General features: G+C 46.0%; 1 protein-coding gene across 2 annotated transcripts in view; it reads left to right on the plus strand.

Annotated features, from left to right (window-relative positions):
• The first annotated feature begins 647 nt into the window (after positions 1 to 647).
• LOC138447857 (palmitoyltransferase ZDHHC1-like) overlaps positions 648 to 21,707 on the plus strand; it is a 1,205,337-nt gene continuing 1,184,277 nt past the window's right edge. The window contains exon 1 of one of the 2 annotated variants that reach the window (XM_069604299.1): positions 648 to 1,991. The gene's annotated coding sequence lies outside the window, so the exon portion shown is untranslated. The remainder of the gene's footprint in view (positions 1,992 to 21,707) is intronic. The other variant, XM_069604307.1, reaches the window with a different exon arrangement.

Raw genomic sequence — 21,707 nt, forward strand, 5'->3', positions numbered from 1 at the left:
AAGAACTGCTGGGAAAACAAGCACAATCGCCTGTAGAAAAAGGTTTCAATTAGCACCACCCACATAAAGACGACGACTTTTAAAAATGAATCCTAACAACTTTCCATACGGTACTTAGGTAATACATCAGAGCAAATATTGCACCTAGTGAATGGGATAGCACATAGCAAAGCAGAGTAAAGGCGAGCATTTTTTTAAATATTTAAACACGGTATTTAATTTGGTAGATATGGACCCTGCGTTAGAATTGCGAGTGCCAAACGCAAAGGCCGGCGCGGATAGAGTTTAATATAAAGTGTCACACACTTTAATCCACCTCCCGTTTCGTCTGTTGGTTTTTGTAAGGAAAAAGTGGTCTCTCAGCTCAGGGTATGATAAAGGACAGTCGGACACTACCCGTTCCGAAAAAAATCTTACTCGTGTATCCGCTAGACATAACACTTTGAAACATTTTGCTGAATATCCCAGCTCCTACCCTTTCTCCAAGTAGGCACAGAATAAGCAGTGCATGTTCCCAGTAAAGCCAGTGAGGTCCCTAAAGCAATCTACAAACCCTAGTGCAAACGTCATCTTTCATATGGCTGACTCTCCTTGTCTTTTATTCATCAAAGATGGCCGCCGACATTTTGCGTAGAAGCGCGATGTGACGGTGCGTGCTCGCTTGACTCACTCGTCTCCATGGGAACGGTGCTGCGCCTGTTTGGAGTCCCGAGAACGGCCTCTTAGTGCCTGTCCCCAGCGGAATGGAAATTCTGGCCCTCCAGTGCAGTGACAAGGGAGCGGATGGAGCGGGTTGTGCTCAGACACCCACTGTCCAGTGACAGTGGTCTCTGACACTCTTCACTGCGTGTTGCTGCCTTTCCCCATTGCGGGTAGGCCCCCACTCCCTGTCAGACCTAGCCATCTCATTTTCGAAGCCCAGGTGTATTCGCTGCGCCCCTCAGCTCCCTCCTACCTATCCCACTTTGTGCATTCCATCTGGCCATTCTCACACTGTGTCCCTGAACCTATAGTACCCTTGCACTGGACAACTGTCACCCACCAGCTTGACACCCTCGCCCTGGGGCAGCTCCTTCACCCCCGACTACCGCTCTTCCCACAGAGCCCCCTAATAGCCTCAAACCTAAACCTTGACCTAGACTGGTACACTTTACCCCTTACACAGCCCGTTCAGCTGTGCGCGACCTTCTCTGCCATAAACACGTTTTATGTTTTAATCTCACCACTTAAAAGTTCCCCACCAAGTGCAGTACATGTTCCGATCCAACTTAAATATTGAGCGGATTACTCTGATTCTAGAACCATCTTTAGATAGACTGAACCGTCTCCTCCTTTGCCCCAGACTGCACGCTTTACACTCCCGCTTTTATGTAATTTCCGCTGTCCTGCACTTCGGCATCTCACACAAATTCTCCCTCTTCTCCCATAATCCAACCCCAATTCGCACCTTTATTGCATTTTATTTTTAAACATTGCGTTTGCATACTGCTTCCAGGCAGCCCCCTTTAAACTGTTGCACTCGGACCCCCCCAAACCTCTAAGGAGACCCTGTACGAACTAGGGACAAGAAAAGGAATCTCCGTCCTAGGAGACAGTTGAGCAGAATAGAGTGATCATCTCTTGCCTGTTACTAAGTTATCATCAATTTTCTGCCCAATTATTTCATAAGAACGTTAACATCGCCTTATGCACCCCGGTCCAAGAACTGATTTTCGTTCCCACCCATTGGACATATTCCCTTATCCTCAACAAGCCTGGTTGCCAAATTCTGCCTCCATTTCCATCTACACCAGGCACCCGTTCCTATCTCTGGGCTGGTCTCATGGTTCCCCTCCAGCTCCATTTCCCGTGGAAACACCCTATTCTTGACCTAGGGCAGTCTTCCATTCACCAGATTTATTTGAGCTTTCTTCCGATTCCCATTAAAAACGGCAGTGTAGCTACATCTTCCAAACTATAGACCTGGAGGGCTGCCTGCGCCCAACCCCTCGGTGAGTACGTCTTTACATTGTTGTTATGTGAGTTTTGTGGAGCGCAACTTTTGCAATTATCATGGTGGCCTTGAGTTGTTGAAGGCATGCTTAGTGTTCTCAGGATGAGTTGTACAAGTATTGCATAAGTCCCCTTCTCTCCCCCTAATGTGACAGATTGTGGTATATGAGGTGGTGCGAGTTGGTAGGTCGGAAGTACTGTTGATTGTGCTATTTTATGGGTTGCCCAGGGGCGAGTGCACCAATGCTTAATATCCCAGTTACTGCCCAAACTAAGGAGTTGTGTAGGGAGCACGGTAAGAGTGGTTTCATTTGTAGCACCCTCAGTCCCATGTAATGTCATGTGGTGTATATAAACTGGCCACGTGCCCAATCGCCATTAATGCAGTTTTCAGGAAATGTATCCGGAAGTCCCCCCCACCCCCCTTGGACAGCAACCATTACCCAGCAACTAACGAGAAGGGGTAGAAGCTGAATGTGACATGTGGTACCTGCCACAGCATGCCAACAATCTCTGGACTGGCTGATGTAAAATGTACTGTTTAAATGACGTCAAACACATTAAACAAGTGAAAAATACCCTCTGAATCATTGTGGGATATTATAAATGAAATTATAAAAAATAAATATATCATTGACTGTACTGGAACACCAAACCTCATGCTTTGGAGGCCTAGACTCTACCACTGTCCTAACAGTCTGCATGCTGATTGCACTGAGCCCGTTCTTATAACCTACAAGCTTTTTGCCTCTGTGGTCCTTCAGGATCTCAGCTCATGGGCATCTGAAAAGGGAATTCTTGACCCAAGGCAATCAGGATTTACAAAGGGGGTGGGGACCTCTGTAAATCTTTTCATCTTGAACCTGTTAAAACGTAGGGAGATTCACAACACAGTGTATATGGCCTTTTTAGATCTACATATGGCCTTCGATGGAGTAGACAGAAATTGCCTGTGGGCTAAATTGAAAGCCAGGAAGTGCCTTGTAGACATTTTAGCGGCAATCCAGGCTTTATATACAGACCCCTCTATACAGATTAAATTAGGGAGTGGGGGCTTGATGTGTAGGAAGATCTTGACTTTTTGTGGCCTTAAACAAGGCTGCGCGCTTGCCCCATCTTGTTTAGCCTGTATCTGTCTGATCTGGGGATTTCACAAGGCGCCATTCGCGCATTTCCACCAAAGCTGAATGGTTGTGAACTGCCATGGCTACTTTACACAGATGATTTCGTCTTTCTTGTTCAAACGGCAAGAGGCATACAACACAGAATCTCAGCATTTAATGTCTACCTAAATAATAATGGCATGAGAATGAATATTAAAAAATCTCAAATTCTTCTAATGGCCAATGCTAGGAAGAAGTTAAAGACATCCTTCTCTTGGAGGGTTGAAGATCTACAGCTAGATGTAGTGGAAACCATCATATATCTGGGAGTAAAAATTAATAAGAACGTAAATGAAAATGCCCAATTGGTGTGGCTGAAAACAAAATGACAAACTTTGACAAATCAAGGAATTGCCATTCATAGATGCTATGGGGCCTTTTCTATGATACCTATTCTCACCTTTTACCGGCAAAAGGTAATACAGGTCCTCACCTATGATGCAGAGGCTTTGCCTAATTTATGCAAAAAAGTATGGCCTATGATGGAAGGCCACTTTTGGCGCAAGGTTTTAAGACTTCCAACGTCTTTATCTACAGCCAAAATTCGGCACGAATTACGTCTGCCTTCAAAGTCCTCCATAGTACTAAGGAAAGACATTTCTTTCTTTAGGAAATGTAGTATGTTGAAGGCCCCGGCCCCATTTGCCATTTTGCGACCAGTCATTGGTCTTATGTGATGAATGAGATTCTGTATAACTGTGGGGTGGACATTGATCTGCTGAGGGGAAACCCTCTTAAAGTAAAGTTAATCTTGGAAAGGGCTAACTGGATAAACACCTGTGAAGCCAGACCAATCGATCGCCCCCCTCACCTTTAGGTGTTGGGTTGAAAAAAAGGGCCTTGATGACCCCCCCCTTTATATCTTTGCAAATTTCCTTGAGCATTTTAAAGGGATAGCTTGCTGCGTTGCCGTTTGAATATTATGCCCACACGAGAAGTTCAACAAATGGCACCAGAGAGGCATTGAGAATAACGCTTGTCTTTTTTGCAAGAAGGTGGACCAGGTGGCATCGCTCTTCCATATTGCAATGGCATGTGAGGCGCTTAATGAGGAAAGATTCCATTCTATGGGAGATCATTTGGAGGGATCCCTGACTCTGGAAGAACATTTGGATTTTTTGCTAATGGGACAAAAAATAGAAAAATAGGGCAAACTTTGTCTATGCTAAAATTAATTGACTTATTAATTGGCTTGAAGTCTGAAGGGGCTTAAAGGTTATGTATAAAAAGGAATGTCATCGATCAAAGATATATCTTGAGTCCCAAAGGGTGTGTGGACCACTGGTTTGGAGCTGAACCCTTGTGACTTATACTAGATAACTTGCATGCCTTTTTTCTTGTTTTTCTATTTCTTGTTTTAAAGTCCATACGGTAATAAGGAAATCATTTTTTTTTTTATTGGAATTGTTGGACCCTGGTTACTTTTTACTTTCATAAACTGTGAAAGGTTTCTTTTGCTCTTACTATGTTTTTAGTTTGAAACCAATAAAACTTTTAAATGAAAAAAATAACCTTTTCAGACAGCAGTTTTTGTTAGTCCCTTTTAACTGTCAATGTATTCCATATCATGTCATGCCACCTACACTTCTCTTCATATCACCTTGAAATCGGTCTTCTCTTTGCTTCAAATAGTACTGCTGGCCTCTCTCCTCTTAGCCTCTTGTCTTATATTAAATAACTTTCAGAAATTTCATGGTTTAACCCCCCCCCCCCAATTGCCGAGGATGAGGTATCTCGTCCTCCGCTCTAAGTTTCCAGTGCTGGGTATGAGATACCTCGTCCTCTGCTCTGCTTAACTTTGTGGGGGAGCGCAGATTGCCCCTCCCCCCGCTGCTCCCTCAATACCTTTGACCCCAGGGAGTGAAGGGGAGGCCTCCCCCCTTCGTGCCTGTGGGTCGGCGGGTTGCCGTGATGACATTGGCGCGTGCTACGTGCGTCGACGTATTCAGGAAATTAAATTTACATGCTCAAGCCAAAAGACTTCAGCATGTTAATTTAGCAGGGACACATTTGCATCCTGCAAGGGCATTTATTGCCTGATTTGGCCAAGTGAGGGCTCGTTGGAAAGAGGAGACTCACACAAGCAGATTGCTGGTCGAGGATTGAACGATCCTCGACCAGCAATCCCCACTGGACCACCAGGGAATTGATTTTGGGGTGGGGCACAATGTTTTGCCTTCTGGGTCGACCATCCCCAAGTCCAACGGCGGTCCCAGGGAGCCCCGGCAGAGTCCTCATCCATCCCCCTGAGGGGAAAAGCTGTAATGCAGCCTAGCCAGAGCTCCAGGATAGTCGGAAGTGATGTCCCCGGCCTTTGGCGCCTATATCCCATCTGAGTAAGACCGTCACCACAGCCTCTGGCTGGGCTGCGTTACAGGTTTTCCCTCCAGGCAGGGATGGAGGACTCTGCCGGGGCCCTCTGGGACTGCCGCTGGACCTGGGGATGGTCGACCCACATGGTAGACAGGTGCCCATGGTCGGGAACATCACCACAGACTGTCCTGGAGCTCTTATCTGCGCTGCCTTACAGCTATTCCCTCCACGGAGGGATGTGGTCCTTGCCGGGGCTCCCTGGGACAGCAGCTAGGCTTGGGGACAGTCAACCCACATGGGAGACAGGTGCCCAAGGCCAGGGGCAGCACCCCCAGCCATCCTATACCTCTGGCTGGGCTCAGTTACAGGTTTTCTGTTCAGTGAGGGATGCAGACCATGTTGTGGCTCCCTGGAACTGCCGCTGAGCTTGGGGACAGTATACCCTTTTTCTTTTCCACCCAGGTAAGTGCACACACACATGTGAGGTATTGTTTTCATCGGGACACCAGTGGGAAGGTAGGACGTGTTGTTGCCGGCGGGTTTCGGTGGTTTCCTGGTGGCAAATGTCTGAATATTGTGTTTTTTTCCTCCTACATTTTGAACTTTGCCAGGCTTTGTAAGTAATACATTCTAGAGTGATTGGAGAAAATGTCACACCTCTTCGGATTCCCTCTGATGTCGTCATTCAGAAATGTATGGTGTTCCCCGTTTTCCATGGTGGCTGCAACACCCCAGGCCCAAATCTGTGGGTTGTCCACAACCCCAAATACCATAATTTCCTCTTCCTAGGCCCTTGGGTGTACCAGTGGTTTAGCCTTTGCCTTTGCGCCAAGGTAAGTGCACCAACACATGTGAGGTACTGTTTTCGTCAGGACACCTGTGAGAACATAGGATGGTAGGATATGTGTTGCTGCCAGCATGTTTCTGTGGTTTCCTTGTGGCAAATGTCTGAAAATTGTGTGTTTTCTCCACTTTTTGGCGTTTGCAGGGCCTTGCGTGTAATACATTCTAGGGCAATTGCCAAAAGTCTGACCTCTTTGGATTCCCAGTGGTGTCTTCTTTTGACAAAGTCATGGGGTTCCTGTTTTTCTTGGCTGCGACACCACAGGCCCAAATCTATGGGTTGTCCACAAGACCGAATACAATAAAAACATGGTCTTCCCAGGCCCTTTGGCCCCGTGGTCTTCCCAGTGGGTTAGCCTTTACCCTTTGCGCCCAGGTAAGTGCACCCATACATGTGAGGTACCGTTTTTGTTGGGTCACCTGTGGGAACATGGGATGGTAGGACATGTGTTGTTGCCAGTGTGTTTTGTGGTTTCGTGGTGGCCCAAAAAACGTGTTATCCTTGGAAGAGTTTCATTTCTAAAAAAATAGGTGCGTCAGCAGAGAACTCTGCTTCCACAGAATGTTCTGGGCAAAAAAGGTGCACACAGAAGCTTAAAAGGGGACACAGCATCATAGATTATATACAGTGGAAACCTACGTGGCTGGTTGGTGCGACCCTATACATGTTCGGCCTACTCTATAGAGTATGCTAGGACATTGGTCCCAGCCAAGTCCATCTGTCTTCCATCAGATGTGATTTGCTGGGCTCATCATCTCGAGGGAACCAAGGCCAAAGAACCAATTAGTTACATTTGCAAACAGTGCTACTCTAATGCACCTGGCATGCTCAAAGATTGGCACAAGAGGAGTATCGAGGTCACGCTAACCCACACATCCTTCACTCATCCCGATCGCGTCTCTTGGCTTCCAAGGCTTCCACATTCGCTTTTGATCTATAATTTATCTCTCCTTGTACCTTGCATTACATCATGTCACTATGACATAAAGGTGGACGACCATGCTCTTAGATCTTTTATGGTTGATGGTCTGTGATCTGATTTTGCTCAGGTGGAAGTCGTTGTTCATTGGATAAGTGAGGGTCATCCAATGGTTCGGTTAAGCAAGTGCTTGAGCTTGCTTCTTGTCGTGCCACCTCCGCCGTCATCGGTGAATCTGGGATTTCGTGGCAATTATCCAGAAGCTGTTCAGAGGCAGTCTGGATGTTTATCTGCTCTTACAAATCCGTATTTCCGGTTCTCGGCCACAGATTTACATTTGCTATGGGTTCTGATGACCAACATGATCTAATATCTGCAGTCAGAGATTTCGCTATTTTCCGACTTTAACGCGTCTGCATCGGACCGACAGCATTTTCTCTTTCTAATGCATCATTTTTGCATTCAGGTGCTTTGTAAGAAGCGCTAAGAATAACCAGCATATCGGATTTCAATGTGTACACAGGGAGCACCGCGACATTTATGATTAGTAAAACACCACTCAGTTATCGTACCATTTGTTGCTATCATGAGATGTTTATTGCATTCTCACCACCCAGCACCCATCCGCCCAACTGTATAACTGCACTCTGGAAGCACTAGAACGAAAGCATGCGGCGTGTTCTTTTTATGGCAGATTGGGTTTGTATGGGAGGAGCTTAGACATGCTTTCTAGAAGGTGTGTTATTAGAGCTGAATCAATTGTTAGTATACATTTGTGTGCATTCAAAGCATCACAACAAAGTCACAATAATCCTCACAAGGCTCTGTGGTCCTCTTGCGTAACTGCACTCGGGAAGCACTCAAACGAATATCTGCAAAACGGCGTCTGCTTATATAAGCGCACTATGTCTAAATGTCTACAATGCGTACAATATTATGATTGTGTGGGGACCTTTAGAACGCTCCCCTGGTCTATTATAGTTATTCCAATGGGGCTTGCCTCACCCTAAAGTGCCTGGGGGGGGGGGGGGATTTGCTACCTTCCCAACATTGGGACAAGGTGACATACCCTCTAGCCCAGAGGAAGACCAAGATGGCACTGAATGGAAGTCCAACAGCACTGAGAATGCTCACCTTTCTGCGAGCTACGCCACTCCTCAGGAAGGAGAACCCCGCAAAAGGCACAATAAGAGAGTTAAGAAATGCAGAGATAGTTCCCCGGACAACCCTTTTGATCCATACCTGCTATTCCACCCGAGATCCTGGTTGTGGGAGCCTCCGGCGAAGGTCGCAAGTACTTGAGCAACGACCACACACGCCTCCAAATAAGGAGCCGAGGAACAAATTGAAGGTATAATGTCCCAGATCTTCTCTGTCGAATAACGTAGCAGACACTCCGGAGGTGAACCCCCAAAGGTTTACATTCATGGTGAAGTACACCAAGGACCTGAAAAAGGGCATTGACTGCTCATGGATAGCGTGCCACGACACGCTCCTCGATTCTGTAGGACCATTGGCCAAGATCTTATAAATGGTGGAAGAGGCCAAAGGGGGCACTACTATAGATGCACATATTCTGGCTGGTTGAGCACAAAGAGCGGTTTGTCTCATAGGTAACACCAACTGTGCGATAGCAGCGGAGTGCAGATGATTGATTTTAATAAAGATCGACCTGAAACTCGGGGAGTTGGCGTCTTCTCAGGCTGCTGCAGCAGCTAAAAGGCTTTTGTTTGGAGAAGCTTTCGTCAAAGACATGTCCAGATTTGTTAGCGCCTTCACTGCTCTGGACAAAGGCCAAAAAGAGTGTTCGCACCCCGGGTATTCACCAGGGCTAACAGAAGCAGATGCTGCTCTTCCAGCCGGTGAGGAGGCGAGAGGCTCTATAGAGGAAACAATTGGCGACAGCAGGAAAACAGAAGGCCAAATTAACCTGATCTGCAATTAGGCACACTCAAACCCCACCTTTGTTAATATAGGATTTGGATCAACCCTAATATTGCCCATATATAGCATCACTAATGAATATATTCAAAAATTACATTTTGAACAAAAGCTTTAATGACTTTACTCAGTTTTACTGATGCTATTTCAGAAAATCCTGGCTACTCATCGGTTTCTCGAGACTTGGAAGGATGCCATAGCTGTTGTGATCTTCAAGAAGGGAGACGTATCTCCCTGCTTGATGCCTCCTACAAAATCTTCTCATGCTTGTTTTGCAGGCCCTTGAACGTTGGGATGAGTAATCTGGCAGATATGACCTAAACTAGACAGGCTTCCGCAAGGGCATAGGCACTTCTTTGTATTGCTTGTTGATAAAGCTTTTGTCAAACCAGGCAGTGCAAACCAAACATAGCCTGTACTTGGCCTTCTTGGACATTTCAAAGGCTTTCGACTGTGTAGATCGCTCTAGGCTGTGGGAGATGATGAGGGAGTGGGGCTGTCCAGAACCCTTGGTTAAAATTCTGGAACACCTACATTCAGACATTAGACTCAAAGTGGCTGGATCAAGGGGATCGTTCTCAGCTGGGTCCTTGTCGAGCGGGGCTTACGACAGGTATGTGTGTCGGCCCCATTTTAATTTAATCTTTTTATCTTTCACATAGGGGCAGCTCTAGCTCATATTGTGGTTAATCCACCTGGACTGGGCTCCCTGAAGCTGCTTTACCTTCTATATGCCGACAATCTCGTTGTTATGGATTGTACTGCATTGGGCCTCCAAAGGTCATTAAATACGGTGTCCGAATATTTCGGGGACTTGGGCTTGAAAATGTGCCCAAGTCAAAGATCCTCGTTCTGAATCGACATAGGATTCTTTTAGGTAGGCCTAATTTCGTGTGGTATATAAATAGAGCCAGAATAGAGGAGGTTACTGAATTTAGATACCTTGGTGTTCTGTTTAAAGCAAAAAGGTCCTTGGGACTGGCGAACCAGGCTCTTAAGCTTGAAGCAGTGACCCAATTACGGGTATTGGATAGGAAATATGGGCGCTTTTCCCTTCTAGCTGTTGTGAAAATGTATAACGAAATTTTGATCCCAAAATTGACTTATGGGGCAGAGGTGCGAGAAGAGGGTGTGTCCTGGTTTAGGCTTGAGTCGTTAATCTAGAAGCTACTGTTGGCATTTCCCATGGGTTCTCCTATTGCAGCCCTATGACATATTTTGGGACTTATTCCGCTGATAACTGTTACTTGGCGGAGAATTTTATTAGTGAGAAGTATCGCGTTTCCTCCAGCCTTTTACTTTTTTGGCAGCTTAATTCTCTTTTTAAACAGGGCAACTGCGCTCTTTTGAAGGCTTGGATGAAAGGTGTGTTATCTACTCTGGAGGAAAATGGTATATTGTTAGAGGATTTAGAGCATAGATCATGCAGGGTTAAGAAGAAATTATTTGAGAATGCTTGGATTGCAAACAGACAAAGCCTCAAGCTTTATAACATTTTTGACCATTTCTCCTGTGACATCAAACCATATAATCATATACAGAAATGTATGGGAAGATATCCATCTAAACAATTAAGGGAGTTTTTGTTATGCGTAAAATAATATGTGCTGTTAACTAATGATGTCTTGGGTGCAAGGAATAAACTGCCAAAGGAACAATGGGCGGGCCACCTATGTATGAAATGTAAAGAAACCGTACAGCACAAAGTTATTGAATGCCCAGCGCTTGCTAATCAACACAGTGAAATGTTTGAACTATACTTAAGACCCGACCACTGTTTACATGGGAAATGTTGTGGTGAAATTTTCTTTTAGAGACCACGGATCAATTGGTTGTAACTGATGAATTTTGAAAAGTATAGTGATTGATTCAATTAGCTTATTTTAAGATAATGAAATAATTTGAATATGTACATTTCCAGTGTCTTTTATTCTGTTTTACATATGTATACATTGATTGTGTTTTTACTCTTTTGCTGTATGTGTGCACAGTTTCACTTGTTGAAGCTAGGTCACACAATAAAAATTGAATTGATGGCCAGTTAAAAATACAAACCTATTTCCCTTTCTTAAATGAAACAGACTTGTAATGTCGCAAGTAGTGAATAAATAGGACATATTTTGTACTTAACTTTTTTAGTGAATATGTACAACATTGTGTTAGAAAATAAACAAGTAAACACTCTTAGTTCTTGTCTTCTACTTGGATGGAACCTCCTACTGTGTCCTGATTGCTGTCAGTATAGGGATGGCCTCATTTCCTGATGGTGGGTCAGCCAAGCTCTAGCCTGAGCCTCCACAAATAGCAGCAGCTATCTTTTAGTTAAGAGATATACCTTCTTCTTTTCCGGTAAAGGGAAGGCTGTAATCTCAAGAGGGGGTTTGAATGTGTTTCAGTAGCGACTCAAACAGCAAACGGTAACAGTCCAAAATAAAGGGAATGTCCAGTCAAGGTTGGTATGGTGTTTATTTATATAGCGCCTATACACAGGCACATATTTTAATAAAACACACGATCAACAAAATAACGAAATAGACAAACCCTAAACAAAACCCACCTCTGATGAAAGAACAGAGAATAAGCAAACATTGCACAATGCATCAATCTGGCACCCTGACCTCACACAATACCATATGCCATTCATGACCTAGTTCACACAACCACCACTATGTGAAGACATTTTGTGTGTCGTGGCCACGTCTCGCACCAGAAGGCCAAGGGATGGTGTTTTGTGTACTACTCTGGGAAGGCAATCGAAAACTAGTCCGGAATAGCACTGGAAGGACTTGAGGGAGGGGAGGGTGTTGCACCTGGATGAACTTTAAGGCTGGCCACCCATGACAAACGTAAGAATTGTGAAGGTTTAGTATGCATGCTATATCTGGAAGATGCGCCATGTGTTCCACCTGGAACAGCATGTAAGTATAGCCCGTGCTCCTCCAGTGCAATTTTTGAGCCGTAGACTTTCGCTAACCGTTTTGTCGCCGCTGCAGAAATCAACAAAGGAAGCTGGTACCTGACTGGGCCACAGATACATCCATTCTCCACCTGAACTGCTAGGTATGTATAATGCACCACTCCGGTGGATACTGGCTGTAGGCATGCCCACCTGCACACACCGGAATACAGCAATGACTATGTCAAATTTGGTCTCGCTGATCACATAACGTTCACGCCTACTTACACCAGACTATGCCCCAACACCTGACATCAGTATGCAGCAAAGACCTATGACAAATTTAGGCATGCTGGACACATAGTGAGCCTCTAGCACGTATGCCAACTCCTGACTCCTCTCAGCACTCATCCACATGCCTAATCTTATGGGTTGCTATCTACCGGAGCCTGGCCAGCCCTGCTAAACTTATTTGGCCAACTGCCCAAACGCATTCTAATCCTACTCCGTGACCTCCAACACTCTGCACTTCGGTCCCTGAGGGCGTTCCCACCAACAGCACATTGAGACTATAATAATGAGAAAAGACGCTACATAAATGACAACTACTACTTCTACCACTAATGAATCAGGGGCGTAAGGTAAGCAAAAACCACAATGTTCTTGTTTAAGGATTTAGTGACCTAACCAGTCTCTAGGGCCCAAACTGAACGCAGGGTGAAATTAAGAGTCAATTGTACTTTGTAAGGTTTCTTGTCGGTTCGATAGCATCAAACCAGGTTTTGTGTGCTATTCCAGCAGTTCAAACTGTGTACAACTGAGTCCGCGGTTTTGTTCCAGTCCGGCAGTAGGTGTCATCTGCTTATGAAGATTTGCAGTGAAGATGCTCGCAGTTGAATGAGGTTTTAAAAAAGTGGGTGCAACAAGGAGTGTCTTGTTCTAGCTGGGCCGCGAAACGCTCAGCCGGTGCAGTGCCATGGCAAACTTGTTCGAGGATGCAGTTCAGAGGTTTGGGAGTAGCAGTCAAGTTGTTCTATAGCAAGGAGCAGTGTTGAGCTGGGTTTGAACAGGGGTTCTCTGCATTTCAAACACAATGCTTGAAAAGGGCGAATCGGAAGTGCCACCATGGTCAGTTCGACAGTTTGTGAAGATGCTGGGGACTGGATCCGCTTTTCTGCTGGATCAGTTTGATCAAGCCCTTCCAGGAGCTGTGGATGGTAAGGGCCATCAGGGTCAGTTTGATGGCAAAGGTGCTAGAGCCTGGATACACAGTGCTGTTTGAGCGAGACTACGCTGCGTACGATGGTCAGGGCTCGATGGCAGTTGGCAGCGAAGATACTCACGGTTTGATATGCGGTTCAAAGTTGGCAGATGCAATTATGAGCATGTAGTTCGTGTAGAAGCAACGACACACTTGGCTAACGCGGTGTGGCGATTAACAGATTCAAACATGCAGTACAGTGGCTCATTCACATAGAGTGCCAACAGCAGCTTGATGGGTCGTGTGCGTTTCAGGGTGTAGAACGGTCTCGAATCACAGCTGTAATTGGTTCCACGTTATAAACGCAGGTTTCCTGGCTGTTTTGTTCTTCTGATTGCTGTGAGTCTATGGTCTCATGGATAGGATTTGTACCTTGTTTTTGTTCTCGCAAGCACTATGGACACTGGTCAAAATCTTCAGGAGTCCTACAATGCGGTGATGTCATGGGTACTGTCTTGGCTAGAAGAGAGGCAGGTCTTATCCCAGCAGCATGTCATTCCTAATGGTTCTTTTTGGTATGGTTCGATGACAGCGCTCACAGCTGCATTGGATGCTCAATCTTCACCTCACATGCAGAGGACTTTAGAGAGATCAACACTCCCAAAGAGGTCAAATTAATTCTTCCTCAGGTGTATGTTCAAGAGAGAATCAAAGAAGTGGCGGGAAACCCCTTCTCTTAAAGGTAAATGTCTACAGGTGATCTGACTAAAGCTAGCCTGCCTTAGTGGTCCAATCACTGTATGTGATATCAGTTGATTTTGCCCTTCTGACATTAAACTCAAGGTGCTTTGCTCTAGAAGAGGGGGCAGGAAGGAGAGAGAGGGAAAGAAAAACAAGATAGTAGCCTTTCTGTACACAGCCCTGCAGTCTACTCTAACCCCACCCTCTTTGTTCTTACTAGAATGAAAAGACCTTTAGAAAGGAAGCAGCCTGTTGTGAGGATACAGCCTTTGAATGGGTGTGCTCCTTTGATACCTGGGTCCAGCATAGCTGACTGTGGTGCAGCTATCTCTAAGTGAGGATGTTTCATATCCACAACAGGAGATCAAAGCAAAGTCATGGTCATTCAGGTTCCTGTCCTATCAGTTGGTAGTATCAACCTGCCTGGTCAGAATACACATCAACGTCCACTGCTGAGTTGGCTCACAAGAGCTGACACATGTCTGATATCAAATTGAATGTGGCTGCTATGATCGTGAGTAGTAGCATGCCTTAACCTATTCATAGCTTATCTATAGAGTTTACCATGCCCGCAGCCTGGGCTACTTTTATCATCATAGTTCTGGTACAGGGGTGGATATCTTAAATTCATCCCCTGTGCTGCCTATACTTGGCTGCCTCCACAGCTGTCAAATTTGCAACTGCGAAGTCTGAACCTGCTCACTCCTACTTGTAGAGCAAGCGCTGCAGATCAAGATACTGATGCAGCAAGGCCCAGATACACACAATGCTTTTAGTGTTGAACTCGTGAAAGGGGAATCTCATCAGATTGAATTACCTGCATCATTTTATTAAGTAATACAAATCTGAAAAGTAAGGGCTTTTTCACATTTGCCAAATGATAATCTGTCCCACATGAAGTCCCCAGACCAGTCTTGTGTGTCCACTAGTGTTCTCACTAAAGCACATTTGCAGTCCTGTGCATGGTCACATTTTAATTTAAACACTAATACCTAAACTTTATGCAAAACTCTCTTTAAAAAATGCAGCATAGACCGCTCCATGCTACAATGCTGCTCCCAATTCTATTTTGTCCATCGCAATGGTTTTTTTTCATTTAATTTCAACCCAGCCAGGGAACTCTAATCCCGATTTCACGTCCACAGACTTAAGTCTCTTGGAATACGGTCTACTTCTCAACATGTAGGTGAGCCCGATTGGAATCGAAAGCTGTGCATTTACATGGTCTTGTCGGATTTCATTCTTGCTTACTGAGTGATGTATCATCCCAATTTTAGCTACAGATGCTTAATGTTCCCATGGCAAACCATCTCTCTTTTAGTGAGGCCCACCAAGTCACACATCTACCACATGTGGAATTGCCAATGGCTGTAAAATAAAGAAATACCAGCGCCTGACTACATGGAAAAAACTCCACGTATGTATAAAATGAAGCCCCTGTATTATTTTCCCACAGTAAAATTACATTTGGTTTTAGGACATTTTGTATCTGCTTCATTTACTCTTCTAGTCAGTTGTCCTTTCAGTGTACTTACTGCTGCTGTGTTTTAGATGACTGCCATCACTGCCCTCATTCTCATGAGCTTTAGACGTCATCAACAATAAAACGAACTTGGGAAATTATTGTGCAGCACCGGCCACGCAACGCGATAAATTATTTATTTATTATTACACACTCTTAGCACCGGGGTAGGAAACTGCACAGGAACTAAGAGGTGAGGGGGCGGGGAAGGAACGGAGGAGCGGGGAAGGGAAGGGTTTCTGGCTAGCAGCACACAGGCTGCTCGGAACCCAGACTTGAACCAGAGAATACAGCTCGTGTTCCAAGCTTCCTGATTGGCCAGTACCCCCTTCCAGGGTGCTAATGAAAAGAAAAGCATAATGCACATAATACATTATGTACTCTGGATTGGTCGATGCACTACCCATGTGACCGGAACACTCCTAGTAATGGAAATTCCCTCTCCTTGCACCAGCCTCTATTTGGCACATTTGTTCACCGCTCTTGCTGGCACTGCATCTTCCAGAAGGTATGCTGCATTGCTGGTAACTTGTTTATGCTTCCCCGTACTTAAGTCCCATTTTTAGCTCGGTGCTTCCAGCACACAGCTCCTTCCCATGACCCTCCTCTCCCCAGTACCCCTTGTCCCCTTCCTTCCCACAGTGCTGTGGATAGCCCAGTGCACTACCCACTTGAGCCTGACTTCGAAGGCTTCCCCAAGGCAGTCTTGCCCGGGAAGCCAGCTGAGGGTCACAGCAAAGTGCACCACCATCACCCGTTTGCCTGTTCGCCCTGGGTGCTCCTAGCCAGGCCCCCTAAAACTGTCTGCAGGCAACTCCAGGTAAGAAAGAAACATTTGTAACGCTTGACACTGTCTTGTATCTAACAAAACTATTGTATTACCACAGTAGTTTCCTTAACTCCTGCTGCACTTGTGATTTTGCCATTGTGTCAAATGTAGCTTAATTTTGTGAGCATAGTCATTTGTTGAATATAGGGGCATCTTCAGGATAGCCACTGTGTTGAATTTAGCTGCATTATTTAGTGGAAACCAAGCCTGACCTCTCCAATCGGGTGTCGCGAGTCTCGCTCCCTGTCTTCTGATTTGTGCCAGTGTTCGCAGTATCATGGCGAACGGTGCAAACGCATACTCTGTTGCTGGTCCCTAGACCTGGACAAAGGTATCCATCGCTGATACTTCCGGGTCTGGCTCCGAACTCTAGAACTGAGACAATTTCATGTTCAGCCTTGAGACAAACAGATTTGTCTGACAGGGACCCCTCCGTATCACCATCTCCTGAAAGACTGACTCCTCCAGTTGCCAATATCTGGAGTCCCTCGGGTGTCTCGAATTCCAGTCCGCTATTTGGTTCTGTCCACCTGGTAGATGTTCTGCCGTTACTCTGACTCCTCCCTGGAGACACAAATGCAAGTCCTTCGCTAGCTCTGCCAGCATCTTGGACCTTGCCCTGCCTAGTCGGTTGATGTACCTGACCGAGGACACGTTGTCCATCTTGAGAAGAATGGAGCACTTTGCACGTTTTTGTGTCCAGCATTGTATTGCGAAAGATCCTGCCAGCAACTCGGGGCAATTGATGTGGAGGGCTAGCTCCTCCTCTGACCATCTCCCCCTGGTTGTTAAATTACCACATCCGGCCACCCAACCCCAGCGGGTGGCATCCAACTCTATAATCAGGTCCGGGAAAGAGTCAAATATTGCCATGCCATTCCAGGCTTTCATGTGGTGATACTACCACCTTATTTCCGTCCTCGCCTCTTGTGAAATAGGGACTCTCTGTTGGTATGACGGGCCTGAGTCTGATGTGTTTTATCTTTAGATGTTGTAACGCCTGATAATGAATGTGGCCTGGGAAAATGGCTGGATCGAAGATGGCAGACGGCCTACTAGCCTGGCCAGTCCTCTCAAAGATATGTCTTCCTTCGACATTATGTTCTTTTATCTCTCTTTTGATAGAGTTCACGTTCTCTAGTGGTAAACGGAGAGTGCCCTGTACAGTGTCCAAAAATCTCTGAAATTCCATTGACTGGGCTCAGCTCTGATTTCTCTCAGTTCACTAAAAACCCCTATTGTTTTAACAACCCTGTCATGCTCCTCACCTGCTCTGAAAGCAACTCTGTCCTGGCACATAATGCATGTATCGTCCAGGTATATGATCAATCTGAAACCTTACTGTCTGAGGTGTCCTACTACTGGCTTCATCAGCTTTGTAAAGCACCATGGCACTGACGCTAGGTGGAGCGGGAGACATGAAAACTCCCATCTCCGACCTCTCCAAAAGAATTGAAGAAGCTGACATTGGATCTGATATATGGGGAGCATCAGGTATGCATCTCTGAGGTCTATCCGAGCCAGCCAGTCTCCTTTCTGGAGTATGTCTCTCAGTAGATGGATGCCCTCCATCTTGAAGTGCCTGTATACCAGAAATGTATTCAGTGCCCTGAAGTTGATCACTGGCCTGATCTTGTGTTTGCCCTTCACCAAGAACATGTTGCTTATAAAACATCCTTGTTCTCTGACAGCTGGTCTGATGGCTTTCTTTAGCCGCAACTTCTCTATCACGCCATCTAGCAATAATTGGTCTTCCCTGCTGAGCCTGATCAGTCTTGGAAGGTATTCTTGTACTGGTTCTTGCCAGAATTCTAAGTGGAAACCTTCTACCATCTGTAAAACCCAGAAGTCTGAAGATATCTGGCTCCACTTTTGTATGTGTTGTCATGCCCTCCCACCCCCCAACGGAGGGGATGAGCGTGTTTTGTGTGTACATTAGTGATAATTGATCTCTCACCTGTGGGGTTTTGTTGATGCTTGGCGTTGCCTCTCCAGCTCCTGCCTCTTCTCCTGGATGGGAAGAAGGGTTTGGCTTGTTGGTCATCCTGCTCTCTCCAGTATGTTCTGTCACTAGAGTGCCTGTAGTGAGAATAATGGTTGCCTGCCCTGTCAAAAACCTTCCTCCCGAAGACCTTCTTTAGGGAGGCTTGTGTTTTATCTAGTGTGGCATATGTATTAGCAAACTTTACCATGTCCTTGATGAATGTCTCGCCTAACAATTTGCCCTTGGCAGCCACTGTGGTTCTGATGGGGCTAGTTCTCCTAACTTGGAGTCGATCTTCATCAGGTTCGAATGTCTTCTCTCCGTTACGATGGAAATATTTGCATTACCTAAAAGGCAGATTGTCCTCTGCGCCCAGCCGGAGACGACTTCTGGGTCGATGGGTTCCTTTCTCTGCTTGTCTTCCTCCGCCAGCTGCCATTTCTTTGTGATTGGCCCTACATCGAGCAACTTATCCTGGCAAGTCTTCCAGGACTGGTTGCCTTTTTTAATGTCTTTTCCGTACCTTCCCATGAAGGTCAACATGTGATCGTCAATCTCAGGGGTCTCAGCCACCCCTTCCGGCACCCTGAGTCTGGGGCATTCTGCCCTCATTTTGTTTCTTGCCTCTTTACTCAAAGGTGCCCTCAGCCTTCTCTTCAGGTATGCTGTAATATTGTCTGGGGGTTCCCATTTAGAGGACCTCGGATGAATGAAAGCATCTGGGTCAAATTCGCACCTTTGAGGCTCCTCGCCCGTAGGCTTGCTCTTTTTACTTATGGGTTTTTTGGCATCCCCAGACCGTGAGTCTTCTGACTCTTGTGTGCTCCTGTCCTCTGATTCGTCACTGCTTAGGTAGCTCAACTCAGAGGATTCTGATGAGCTGTCCCGGACATTTTTGGCCCATGTCCTTGCCTTTCTCTTGCCACCCCTTCTCCTGTGTGGCAAACACAAGGGGGGGGGGGGGCGGTCTGGGCGCTATGTAGCCTGCCGATCTTCTTTCTTCCCCCTTTTTCCCCTGCATGCCTTTCTCCTCAATTCTGCTGTGCCCTGAGAGAAGGCCCAGAGGTCTTCCATAATGCCCCTGCTTTCCCGCATCAGGCCTCTACCGGCACTCGTAGCTCTCTGGACAGCCTGGCTCATTCTGATGCCACTTACGTGAGGGTCGTCGGAGTCCTCTTCAGAGTAATCCTAGCAATGCTGTTAGTCTGTGCTGTCTTTTACTGCAGAATACTTGGGCTGCCCCCATTACTTTATTTTTCGTCATAGCTAGGCAGATCTGTTAGCAAATAATCCCCAGTTTATCTTGGGACTGTGCCCGTCTGTAGGGAGCTACTCCTTGGTCCTTGACCTCTGGAGTGATTGCAGTTCCTCCTGGGACTGTGCCCATCACACGCACCTCAATGCTTGCAGGATAATAACCTCTGGTGTGCCCCTGTCACCAGCACTTGGAGTGCTGTGAATGAGACATCGTAGATACATCTCTTCTGAGATTTCTCTCGTAGTGGTTGCCTCTGCTGTGTCAAGAATTATATAAATAATTATATCTATAAAACTTTCTCTGTGTGGCGTATTCTCTGGTGTACAGGTGGTCTTACATGGAAGTAACACTGCAGCGCTGGAACCTCCTGGAGTCCTGTTTTGCTCGCAGCGTACTTCCGTGTTGCACCGCCTCCGACTGCCTGCTGAGCGCTGGAGCCGAGCCCCGTCGCATTCCTCAATCTCGCGGATAACCTCCGCCAATGTCTGCTATGCGCAACACTATAAATTCCTAAATAACAAGCACAGTCATTCAATACGCAATATCATAAATAAAGGACAAATTAAAATTCACATATCTCAGAAGTAAAGAGTTGAGTTGAGCATAATCCGAGTCTCCGGATTGTGACCTAGAATCTACACACACACAAACACACACTTCAATATTGTTACCATACTGTTTTGGAAAACATGTAAACAATACAATCGGACGTTTTAAGCATTAGGAAGTAACAGATTTTGTATGAAACTGTTCTTTAAATTTAGTATTCTAGAATAGGATTTGACGTAAAACAGAAAAAGGACTAATGTTGAAGCACATGACAGTGCACAAAGGAGGTGGGTTTGAAGGAAACTGACAGATTCTTTCCTGCAGCAATGTGGTTGGTCAATGGTTAAGGAAAAGGGCACGAGTCTGGGCACTCATTCGTTCGAGTCCCCACAATGGATTTTCATATCCTTTTTAAAACGATAGATCGAAGGTTGTTTTTTTCTTTTGACATTATTTGGCTTGTAGTGACATGCACATCTGAGTTTTTCTTCTCAATTATGACATTTTATGGCATCTGACACCTGCCGGGGTCAGTGTGGTAGTGACATGCAGGTGGCACGTGTCACTTGCACATGTCACATGCCATAGTCGGCTCTTACCCCTACTGCAACTAACTGCACTGCTTGCAGAAAGAGGATGCAGTGGAGCCAAGCTGCGCTTCAGCACGTGACCCGGCCTCTGCTTCTGTGCGGACTGCAGCATCTGATGCAGTGTAGGATGCAACTGACTGCAGTTGAGGCACAGGGAGAAGCAAATGGCCGTTCGTGTTATGTTCAGGAGGTTGGGCATAGCGGAGCTCCCTTGATTCAACTGTTGATTGGTCTTTCTCAAACCAACTCGCGCAACTGAGAGAAGGTGGTGAGGTTGTCATTGCGTTTAGCTGAAGAGCCCTACAAGGTGCGCAGAGGCATTAATCGATTGTGGAACACGAAGTCCTGGCATGTTATTGGGTGGTGAACCATTTCAAGTTTTCTTGTGGGGTGTGCCTTTTTATAATAGACAGACCACAAGCCACTAGTTCATGCACTGGGTGGTAAGAATGTGTGCGTATCAGCCAGAATAAACCGATGGGCTTTAGCTCTACAAGAATACAATTTCTCTGGGGGGTACACGCCTGGGCTGAAAAATATTTTTTTGCAGAGTTTGTCCTGACTTCCACTAGAAGGCAAGGAAGAATTGCCCCTGGAGCAATGGGCCATGATGGCTCGGGTGACAAAAGGGGTTGTACTAGAATTGGGGAAGTGGCAAGAAGAGTGTGCAGCAGATGTTATTAAAATGAATACAATCCGTCACATGTTGGAAAAAGGGTGGCCTAAGGCCCCTTCCGTGGTGAGTACGCAGTTTGACCAAGTTTAAAATGAACTATGGGTGGATGGTAGAACATTGTGCAGAGGGGGAAAAGATTGTTCCACGCAAAGGCCTAAGTGCTGTTATTCTAGAATTGGCTCAAAAGGGTCATTTGGGGAGGAACATGACTAAAAGAGTCAGTGAGACGTATTAGTGGCCTAGCATGGACAATGATGTAGAACGCATGGTGTTGGTGCAGGGATTATCA

The sequence above is a fragment of the Ambystoma mexicanum genome, chromosome 1p, assembly GCF_040938575.1.
Source record: "Ambystoma mexicanum isolate Mex_15411 chromosome 1p, UKY_AmexF1_1, whole genome shotgun sequence".
In the NCBI taxonomy this organism is placed as follows: Eukaryota; Metazoa; Chordata; class Amphibia; order Caudata; family Ambystomatidae; genus Ambystoma; species Ambystoma mexicanum.